The sequence below is a fragment of the Eleutherodactylus coqui genome, chromosome 11, assembly GCF_035609145.1.
Source record: "Eleutherodactylus coqui strain aEleCoq1 chromosome 11, aEleCoq1.hap1, whole genome shotgun sequence".
NCBI lineage: Eukaryota > Metazoa > Chordata > Amphibia > Anura > Eleutherodactylidae > Eleutherodactylus > Eleutherodactylus coqui.
Genome location: NC_089847.1, coordinates 14,069,237 through 14,081,111, shown reverse-complemented (window position 1 = coordinate 14,081,111; position 11,875 = coordinate 14,069,237). Strand labels below are relative to the sequence as shown.

At 43.7% G+C, this 11,875-nt stretch overlaps 1 long non-coding RNA gene across 1 annotated transcript; it reads left to right on the top strand.

Moving 5' to 3' along the window:
- Nucleotides 1–9,274: 9,274 nt before the first annotated feature.
- LOC136581853 (uncharacterized) lies at nucleotides 9,275–11,628 on the top strand. The gene is made up of 3 exons (XR_010787089.1): nucleotides 9,275–9,801; nucleotides 10,750–10,836; nucleotides 11,452–11,628. It is a non-coding gene; the product is annotated as an uncharacterized lncRNA (long non-coding RNA).
- Nucleotides 11,629–11,875: the final 247 nt, after the last annotated feature.

Genomic DNA, 11,875 nt, shown 5'->3' with positions numbered 1-11,875 from the left:
GGTGTGATCAAGAGGACGGTTCTTACGCATAAACGTTAACAGGTCCCCTCTGGTGGCCAATTCCATCACATAATAGACACATTCTGCTGTGTGGAAGGCGGCCAGGCCGTGAATCAGGTGAGGGCTCACGTGGGTTTGTTTTAAGATATTGCGCTCTACGAAATTGGGCGCACGCCTCGTGAAATACTGTTTGTTTGTAACTTTAATGGCAACACATTCGTTGCGAATGATGTCTCTTGCCAAATACACTTTCCCAAAGCTTCCTTCTCCCAGTGTCCGATGGAATGTAAAGGACTGTAATGTTATGGGTACCGTGGCAGGTGTTTCCTCGCCAGGTTGTTTGGGTTTCTCCATACAGTTGTTGCTTGGTATGGGTTCCTCATAATGGCTACCGCAACTCTGAGAGGTGTTGGTAGATTTGGGGAGCTTATTTAATGCCTCCTCTCCTAGAGAGCAGGAATCAGATTTGTAGTCACTACTACCGCTCTGAGAGGTGTTGGTAGATTTGTGCAGCTCCGCGTCTAGAGAAGTGCTATTGCTGCTTGACTCCTCAAATCTACACTCTTCTCTCTCTGTGTTGATGCTTATGCCTGTATTTTCCACTTTATCATCGTCCTTTTCCTTCCTTTTAGATGATTCATTGTCTGTTTATAGGAAACAAAGGAACACATGTTAATATGTATAAGAATTATTACAGTCTTCATTGCTATCCCACAGCAACACATATTCATATATAGTCAGATCATGGAACATAAAACTGACATTATATTCACTAAAGTGCAAAATCCTAAACAAAGACCTAAATATTGTTTTGTGTCTGCAGCTCCTGTGCGGATCTATGTGTTTCTATGGTTAAAGATTATAACATTTGAAAGGATTATAAACAATTCCCATGAACATTCCCAGCTACTTCCGGATATCCTACCTCTACTGTTGAAGTTACTGGGCCCTGGCATTTCATAAGAAGCTCTTTGGCTATCTCTTATGCTCTCTCCATTCTCTCCAACGTGCTTTATCTTTACTTCTTCAATATCTTCCAGTTTTTCTTCTCCACTCTGTGCATCCTCTGCATTATAGTGCTGGATGTCCAGATCTTCGAGGCTCTGGATTTGGTCGTTAATGTGATTGTACTCTGCCCGTATTTCCAACTGAGTAGTATTGCACTGGGCGCACAAATCTTCCAGGATGTGGATCAGGTCATTAAGACATTGGTATTGTGCTTGTATTTCCTGTTCCACAAAGCTGTCTTTCACCAGTTCTGCCTCCTCATTGTTGGTCTCGATGTTTTGGTTTTCCTCTACATCGATCTCTTTTTCCTGCTCTTCAGGTGACATGTTGGCTATAAAGAAAAAATGTATAGTTATATGATAAGGAGTCAAATCAGGAAACCTGAAGCCTGCTTTATACATAATGAAGGATAAATGAGATATAACTAAGGAATAATAAAGTGGATGGCTTAGAGAACTTTCCAAAATAAGACCTCACCCATTGCTTTGTATGGCCTATTAGGGCACATGGACATTATAGAGGGGCTCTCACACACGAGGAACATTTAATGCTCCAGGGGACCCAAATGTCCAAGAATTATGGGGAGGGCCATTAATCTTAATGGCTGGTACATCATATTACATTTAATTTTCATAGGTGCCAGTAGCAAAACACGTAGTGATCCAATCTAAAAAGAGTCGTCCTAGTGGTGATGATTTAACTTGAACCGCTCACTGCCGCAGGATGGATATGTACATCCTGGGTGGGAAGGAGTTCACGTGAAATTACATACATTTACATCATATGGATGGTGCTGGCCCAAAAGCTGATCCCACGCCATCCGCAGTGGGAGCTGGCTATGACTGACAACAGGCCTTATGTGAAAAACAAATTCTACAAAACCATCATGTCAATAATAATATAACATTTTTTTATGCGCACTTTCCCTTTTTGGTTTAAAGAAATTCATTTAAAAAGCCTTATGCTTGGTATAACCACATCCATAACAACCCTACTATATATAAATTGTAAACACTTTTATCCCACACAGCAAACCCTATAAATAAAAACAGCCAACAGGTCCTCATACAGAAATGTTGATGGAAAAGTAAAAACATTATGGCTTTTGAAAAGTGGAGATGAAAATCTAAAAAAATTTGTGTCCTTAAGATCAAAATAGACTGAGTCATTAAAGGGTTAAAGGGAGATTATAACCTTGTTCTTTGTTCTGGTCAGCAAATTCCAGTTTGTAATCCATAATGTTTTTGAAGGCTTAGGTGGAAGCCGGGCATCAGAAGAGACAAGGAGAACACGTAACTGGTGGCAGGTTTTACATTTCCCAGGGAAATAAGCTCTACTGTGCCCCCATCACCCACATTGGCAGAGAACTGTGCATTTGCATATTGGGGCTGTTGTTTTATACCAAGGCCTATTAGCTTATAACTGTATCCCGGGCTGGTATGCAGCATTCCATATTTACTATGATGTCATAATTGCTCTTCACTAACCGTAGAAAGTTTACAAAGGATGAATGGAGCAGTTGCCCATATTAACCAATCAGATCACATTTTTACTGTTGAAGTGAAAACTGAAATCTGGTGGATTGTTTTGGGTGGCTCTTCCACTTTTCCTTTGCAGCAGCATATTATACATTACATTATAAAGGTTAAACTACAACTTTCATCATGACACCCAGAGAATCCCGAGCACTTCCCTTACTGCACTTTCCCTTTGTCCCCTCCCTCAATATCTCTTGCAGTTACTTCCTATATTATTGGGGTCCTTTTGGCAGTAACAAACGGGTGGGGTGGGGGCTGTAACTATAACCATAATCTTTTTTTTATATGAGAAGTTGCATGTATCCTACCTTTGCTGTCCTCTATATTGATGCTGGATCCTGGGAGTTCCTCCTCCATATTGGTATCACTGGGCTCTAGGAGTTCCTTCTCCATATTAATACCAATAGATCTTTGGATTTCCTCCTCCATGATTATCCCGCTGGGTGTTTGGAGTTCCTCTCCCATAATTATCCCACTGGGTGTTGGGAGTTCCTCCTCCATGATTATCCCGCTGGGTGTTTGGAGTTCCTCTCCCATAATTATCCCGCTGGGTGTTTGGAGTTCCTCCTCCATGATTATCCCGCTGGATGTTGGGAGTTTCTCCTCCATGATTATTCCACTGGGTGTTGGGAGTACTTCCGCACTTCTCTCCTTTTGGATGGTAGTGCTGCACCTTATACACCCAGTAAACCTTGCCCAGGTTTTTCGCAAGCATGCTAAGAACCGGTTGTTTCTTGGTTTCTTAGCTTTAATTGGCTTGTCCTGGCCATCACGGCCATTGTTCTTCTCTTCAGGAATGTGCTCGATCTTATCAGCTTCTTCCTGTAAATGGTTGGTCTTCTTTTTTGCCTTCATTTTATCACAAAGGCGAAAATATAGAAAATCTAGAAATCCGTATGGATTGACGCTCTCACTTATTCTCTGCTAGCTGCAGCAAGTGAATGCAAGGATTCTGACCCGTGCATCTGTATAAGAAGGCTTGTGCCATTGTGATGTCATAACTGCCTTGTGATGTCATCTCAGCATTGTGATGTCATCTCTCCATTGTGATGTCATCCACTGCCTTTAGGAACATTCTAGAACATGTATAGACATGTTTATATGTAGAAGATTGATTTTATATTGGTAGATAAGATATTAGAACCAATATCATAAATACAATGCCAGAACTGATTTGTTTGCCTTTCTCAAAAAAGTCAATTGTATACCAGTGTAAAAAAAAACAAAAACAGCGTATAGCTGACCTATAATTGTATCCACGCTTTTATGAGCTCTTACCTGCAGATTTTGCTGCATATCAACAGTTTGACTTTATTGTGGATTTTTACATTTCCATTGAACTCAATTGGGAAAATTTGCAGCAAATTTGCAACTAATCTGCAGTATAAGGGCTCCTTCAGACGAGTGAACGTGCTTTTGCGCGTGCTTCAGCTCAAAATATTTGAACCATGAGCAAGCCATTTTTGCGCTCATCTGATAATTTTTCTATACTTTTGCACCCACGTTGCATGTTTATTTGTACACAGCAAACAAAGACACACCAATTGAATTACTAATTAGTCTGTGTTTTTGTTTTTACACAATTATGCAGTGTTTCACACATCTTAACATATTACAATTGCACATCCCCATTGACTTCTATGGGGACTTTGGGTGTGCAAATGTGCAGGAAAATAGAGCATGCTGTTTTTTTTTCTGAGTGAGCAAAGTGTGCAGATAAAATATGCTCATGTGAGCGCACCCATTAAAATCAATAAGTTCTATTCACGGTGTGGATTTTGACACAGGTTTGTATGCAGAAATGCTGCAGAATTTCCCACAACATTTTTTTGCAGCATTTCTGCCACATAGAAACATACCCTTAGGATGTGGTTGCATGGCCATAAATGTTGCACATTTTCCACATGGTGACTCCGCAGTGTTTACTATTTAAGCCATGTGGATGAGATTTAAAATAGCTCATCCACGCGGTGTAGAAAATCCCTCACGGAATCTGCAGCAGAGCTGATACGTTATGGATTTTAAGGATGAAATCTGCAGCAAATTCTCACTGATGGCTGTGAAGATTCACAGTAGATTTTCCAATGTGTAAAATTTGCAGCAGAAGTAGCCCATGTGCACATACATTATGGGAATGCAGTGTACAGGATGGCCTGCAGATGGTGTTAGACAGGCATTCTGATACTTGCAGAAAGAAAACACCTATGGGTGTGGCATGAAATAAGATAAAAGGAGCAGTTCCTACCTTACTCAGGGGGAAGTGACAGCTTAGCAAAGCTGAAAGGGCTGCAAGCCTGAGGTCTAGTGTGGAAGAGTGAGAGGTGGCGTGAAGATGCCGCATCAGGAACTGAGAGCCTGAGGTGTGTGTTGTGTACCATACAAGTTTGCTTTGCTATGTGTAATAAATGCTGGCAGGTACCAGTTTTAAAGATGTCAAGTTTCCTTGAGTCTTTATACACCGATGTCCAGACCGAGAGATTTGCAATCTGCAGGCAAGAAACCCCGGCTTGCCACAACCTACATCTGCACACTGAAGAAGTGCAGTGATGAAATTAGCCAGTAGGGTGCTTGAGAGCAGGCTTTTTGGGAAAGTGTTCTAGTTTAGTCTGATAATTTGTCACCAGTGTGGGTATGTGTTGAGGAAAGACAACCTCCAGACCAACAAAGCTCAGTGGACCTGGGAGCGGTCTGTTACAAAACTTCTGCTTCTGACTGAATATCACAAATCTGACATGGAAGGACGCCCCCCTAGACTGACACTCTGGATGGATATGAGATATGGACATTGTGATATTGTATTGAGACGCTAGGTCTATAAGATAGACAACCGGCCAGGAAATTATATGGATTTGTGTACACTGCAACAAAAGGTAACATTGTGAAGATTGTGTTATGAGTTCTGTTGATTTGCCACAGTACAGGATGGATTTACTAAGTTTGTACTAAACTTCTGGCGTGGATGTGGTTCACTAGTGTACAACCATCCATCTGGTGGAGGAAAGATGGCGATCTGATGAGCTAACAGCCCCCAAGTTATCACAAGACATACAAGTTCGGCTTTTACACATATATTTCACATACATACACCGGGGCATACACAGACATATTACATTTTAACACATTGATCCATACTTGCACCACCGCCTGTGGAGAGATCATCCAACCTCAATGTGGGGGAGTTGCAGCGGAGGAAAGCAGAGGCATCTTTATTAGGAAGAAGCCATTGCTGCTGGGGACACGCGACTGAAAAACAGCCAAAAAACAATGGCAGCCTCTTAAGGCAGGCGGGCCTTTTTGTGGCTGGGATCCCTGGGCAGTTGCCCAGTTTGCCCCCACCTTACCCTGACAATGCTGGTCCTGTCCACAGGATTTGGGTAAAGGGGACAGAAGGAGGTGGCTCTACGGGTCCTGTACAATCTTGTCTTTGGTTGGTATAGGAGATTCCCCTAATATCTATCTGAACTGTTCATGAATCACACTGGATTAACATGCACCCTCTACCTTCCCTTTTTACCCAAACTCTACAGATACCTAATATGCTCTGTTATTACTAGTTTTGTTGGCATTTATTTATTTTTTTGTTCTTGTTTCATCTATTAAATGTATTTAAAATCGTAGTGATGAAGCCTGCTTGCGCCTTAGTGACGGAGCCAATTTTTGGAAATCTGATAGATGTTTCTTTATTATGGAAACACTCCGTAAAGGTTTTGCAAATAATTCTGATATTGTGTTTGTCCCATGTTTAGAAACATACCCATTGTGGCCCTAATATTTTGTCTGTTTGCACAACGGGGCCCAAAAGGAAAGGAGCAGCCGGTGGCTTTCGGAACAGACATTTTGCTTGATGGTGATTTAGGTCCCATTACCCACTTGTAGAGCCCTTGAGCGGCTAAAACGATAGAGAACCCCCACAAATGACTCCATTTTGAAAACTAGACTCCTTAATTAATTCATGTATCGGTCTACTGCATATTTTGACCCCACAGTTTTTGAATGCAAAGCAGAAGAAAAAATTACGATTTTAATTTTTGTGCAAATTGTGTCATTTTAAAAAGTTTTTTCCTTGTACAGCACACATATGAATGAAGACTCGCACCCTAGAATGAAAACCCTTGTTTCTCCTGTGTTCACAAACCCATACCCATTGTGGCCCTAACTATATGTCTCTATGCACAATAGGGCCCTAAATGGAAGGAGCAGCCTGTGGCTTTCAGAACAGAAATTTTGCTTGAAGCAGCCAAAATGATGGAGAACCCCCACAATTGACCCCATTTTGAAAACTAGACCCCTTAACGAATTCATCTAGGGGTGTACTGCGAATTTTGATTCCATAGTTTTTGAATAAATCTAAGCAAAGCTGAAGGAGACATTTTCATGTTTTTGACAATTGTCAATCTAAAAACAGTTTCTTTTGTACAGCACACATATGAATGAAGACTTTCACTCCAAAATGGATTCCCTCGTTTGTCCCATGTTCAGAAAGATACCCATTGTATCCCCCAATCTACTTATAGGACACATGACTAGGCCTATAATGGCGGGATCACCCATTTTCATGGCGCAACTGAATAAATTCCAGGCCCCATTGCTCACTTGTGCGGAGAAACAAATTGACTCCCTAAAAATAATCCGCCCCCCCCCTCCGCGCCCTTTTTGGCATTCCCTAAATCTTAGATAAAAGTAATAATGTAAGCCGAAGACAGGGGTAATTATGGAGGCCTGGTTGGGATGGGCTCATGGGGCAATACAACTGGGTATCCCTCCTCCTCTCATGCTTTTGTGGGAGTATTTCTTTACCGCAGGGATTGGGAGTAAAAAGTAGCGCTCTGTGAGGGTTCATAAGCTGGCTGAGGTGCGGTGAGCTCACAAAGAAGGCACTCAACAAGCTGCTCCTGGAACTGCAGGAAGGTGAACGTTCCCGGGGCTTCTTGGAAATTATATATTATGGATAGCGGTCTGAATAACGCCGTATGTGGTATCCACTTGCAGAGGCCTGCAGCGGATCCCAGCTGTGAGCCTGCCTGTGGCCCTATGTATGGTCACATATCTACTGCGTATACCTGTATACTCACACAGATGGTCATGCGCTGCACACCTTTTTTGCTTGTATTTCCTGCGTCGTTGCTTAGTGATGATGCGAGTTCCTGCAGCCCATATACAATGTAATTGTATGGGGTCCGTGGGTATATCTGCGACCATAGAGCGCAATGGGCTCTATGTTGCGAATGTTGCCTTCTGTTTTGTGCGAGTGGATTACGTAATTCCAAGCCTCTAATGTGAGTGGAATTGTGTAATCCAGTGCATTTGATTGATCCACCGATTGATCTCTTATATCGCTGACTAAATATACAGGGAAGACGTCTACATCTTTACCAAGGTAATACCCAATGAAAGGTCTGCACTGACCCCCGAGGTGCTGGGCTGTACAACTACAGGGTGTCTGCTATATCAGTTCTTGCATTAGCTTTTCGCACTCTGCAATGACTCACTGATGTCCTAATATGTATGATGGGAACCAGTGCGATATCTATAATGGGAAGAAGGGGGAGCCCTAGAGCCCTGGCGCAAGTGTGAAAGGGGCATAACACTGCGTCCCCGCCACGCGGGCAAGTAAAGCACTCTCAATAATCTGCTGCAGTATATGATGATGCTATAACTAGTGGGAAGCACTTGATGTTTATCCAACTTTGTCTTGTTTTGGGTCTACAACCTCTGTAGATTAAAGGGATTGTCCAGGGTTTAAAAGATCATGGCTGCTTTCTTCCCACCTTGGTGCCACCCTTGTCCCTGAGTTGTTGAGTACTGCAACTTAGCTCCCATTCACTACAATTTAGCTGAGCTGCAATACAACACATAACCCTTTGGACGAGGGTGGCGCTGTTTGGAAGAAAGCAGACATGTTGATCTAATCCTGGACAACCCCTTTAAATTCTCCAGGGCCGGTTGCGCCAACCACCCTGTTGATCTGGGTTTAAACTCATCTGTTCTTGACCTTGGTTTAAGGAATGTTCTGCACCAACACTTCCTGATCTAAAACTTGCAAAACCAATTTCACTTGATCTGATTGAAGGTTGAAACTAGAAGTGTATCCTACATGGTGATTGGTGACTGTAATCAGGTGATCTTGCCAGCTCTCATGGCAATAGTAAAAACATGGCTACTACATCAGCAACTGCTTGATGTAAGCTCATAACTCAGGAAAAGCTTATTGGCTGAGTCAGCCATCTTAGATTTCAGCTGCTAAACTAAGTTCAGCCAGTTTGATCCGCCAAAATCGGGGGATCAAATTGAACCAAGATCACAGGCTAAACGGTGTGGGTGCAAGGCTGTTCTACTTTATCTTGGATCAACTCTTGTTGATGTCAAATCAAAACTTTGGTGCATAAGCCTTAGATCATGGTGGCTCTTATATCCTTAGAGCTGCTGACCCTAAAGGTGTTGTTCAGTTGTAAAATATTGATGGCCTAGCCTTGGGACAGGCCTCAGGTGTAGATCAGTAGGGGTCCACCCCCCAGGACCCCTGCCATTAACTGTTCACCAGGTAGATGCACTCCAATCGAGGAAACGACTAACTGGTGAGGGTCCTGGGCAGCTGACCCCAGCTGATCTACTGTTGATGGCCTAGCCTACATGGCCATCACTAGTTTGCGCCTGGACAACCTTTAAAGTATAACCTTCACCACTAGGGGGAGCTGCTCATACAGACTTCAGTTCAATGTAAACTGTATGTAAGAAGTGCCCCCTAGTGGTAGCTGCAGACCCACTCTTTTATAATAGGCTTGTGTAGCCTACAATCCGATAATTGCTAAATTATTTAGTAATTTTCCTGGCCAATGCAGAGGAAAAAAACGCCTTCCCAGAGTCACTGCAATACCACGAGCCTATGGAGGAGTGGCGCTGTTTCTGGAAGAAGGCAGCCATGTTTAGTCTCCCACAACCTCTGCGTGACTGTAGTAACCTGTTGTCTTCTCTGTATATAGATCAATATCTGTAACTCCACTCGGTAAAGCTCCCAAAAAGATGACGTCAACGTCCTCCTGGAATGCTGGATCCAGACCTTCAAGGTAGCTCTGACTACATACCCTGAGCGTTGCGGTTGCTCCTTGTATTTGCAATGGTGCACTTCTCTTATGGTTTTAGAAATATGACCGGTCTGGTCACCCGGTCCACAAGAAACCGGACTGCCTCGTCGCTGAGTGATGACCCGCTACATAAAGGCCTTCCTTTCGTACATATACCACTGGTGGATGGTCAGGTAATGGGACTACAGCTTGTCTTGGGCTAGTGGTCTGCATAGCAGAAAGGAAGCCGGACAGGTCAGAACTGGCCCCATTATGGTGCTGGGTTTTGCTACCCAGAACAGATTTGTTACCCCCTCCACGTCTTTCATGACATTGGGCCAATTCCTTATCCTCCATCGTCCACCCAAACAGTTGCTCCGAAGAATCCTGCACGGGTTCCTGACTTTTAGTATCCCAAGACTTTTAGTATCCCATGCCAACCAGACCTGCATGTGGTGGCTGACTAGCGCTCTAACCTTGGGTTCTTCACACAACTTGGGGAAGGGGGTGGTAATAGAATAGTTTCCAATAAAACCTTTAATTAGTCCCCTCTAGTAAGGGCTCCACAATCCAGACTCTTGGGGTGTGTTCACATGTGGTGGATTTTATGCAGATTTTCTGCAGTGGAAAATCCACAACTAAAGGTGTCGGTCTGTCGGGATCCATACCAAAACTTACAGAATAACTGCAGATCTTGATGCGGCTCTGCAACAGATTTCACCCTTTCAATTAAAGGGATAAAGTCTGCTGCAGATCTACACCAAATCAACTACATGTGAATGCAACCTTTATAGTAATGGTGCCCCAAACATGGCAATATACCGCTCTAGCCAGCAGTGCCAGCAATCGCCTGGCAGCCTCAGAGCCCAACACCTCCCCTGCTTTGTGCTGGCGACAAAGGGGAGGAGTCAGACTCTGATGCTGCTGGTGATCACATGACTGAGTGGTGCTGTGGCAGGAAGCTTGCTATGAAGACACCACTGGGTGACCTGGGGGCATTAGAGGTGGTTTGAGTGTCTGCCCCAAATGCCCATACTGTAATCTGCCAGGTTCTGTGCGCTCCACCTCTACGACCGGTCCAGCCTCATCCTGCACTCATTTATAGGTTGGGACCTCACAGAATACTTCTTCTTTCCCTACAGACTTTATCATCAGCATACGATGACCTGGAGTCCCTGAATGTGTAGACGCTGAGACAAGACACGGTGCAGCACATCCACACGTTGGTGGTAGGTGGTCCTCATACTGACACGCATGATGCATACATGGACTACGGTAGTAACTAAGGACTGTTAGACCTCTACATTAAAGCGGTCCCCCAGTCTTGTATTACTATAACTCACATGACAATCCCTGTAACTTTCTCATATCTAAGACCTCTGCTTGCTATAGGCGAATGAAAACCTTCCTATTGCTTGGCAAACCCTCAGCTGTGAGAATGTTACATCTGGTTTGGGATACGGTGTTGGATCCCAGTCTGATACTCGTCATTACCTGCATTGTAGAAGTCAGGAGAGGTTGTGCCACTGATGGATGAGTGTAGACTAGACAGAACTGTAGCAAATCTCAGCTGTGAAGTGAGGGATCAGGAGCGGCTGCCATCCTCTGGATGTAAAGAATGTTCTCATGTACTGACGGTGAACTCGCTGTTTCACATCTTCACCACTTTCATGGTCTTATAGGAAGGTGTAGAAGTTTCCATTAGTGATTAAAGGCATCTTCTAGGACTGACATACTGGCACTATTCTCTGGATAGGCCACCAGTAGTTCAGCTCTAGACGCCCCTTTAATCCTCCCATCACCTTGGTCTACATACACTGTCTGCTTCTACCCTGTCTCCTCAGGGTCAGCTCACCAACCTGTGTGCAAAAGCATCATCCACACAGAATCTTGCAGGGAGCAACGGGTCAACGTGACGCTGTAATCTGGCATTGGTCACGTGATGTCAAGCGGAGGTCGTCCGGAGTCTGTTTTATAAATGTCTTATGTGGTTTTGTAACAGTAATAAAGAATTAATTGATGCTTCGTGTTCCGAGCGCTGACTTGTGGATCTGGACACTGGTTAGTCACAACTTTACCAGCAGGGGTGAGGAACAACGGCCCTTACAGGAAACCATCAATCTTATGTAGAATCACAGAATGGTAGAAATGTAAGGGACCAATATCTAATTTGTGTCTCCTCCCTTTCAGTTTCCTCACATTGCTTCTAGTCTTTCCTTGTTCAGATGAGAATAGAGCTGATCCCTCTGCACTGTGACAGCCCTTCAG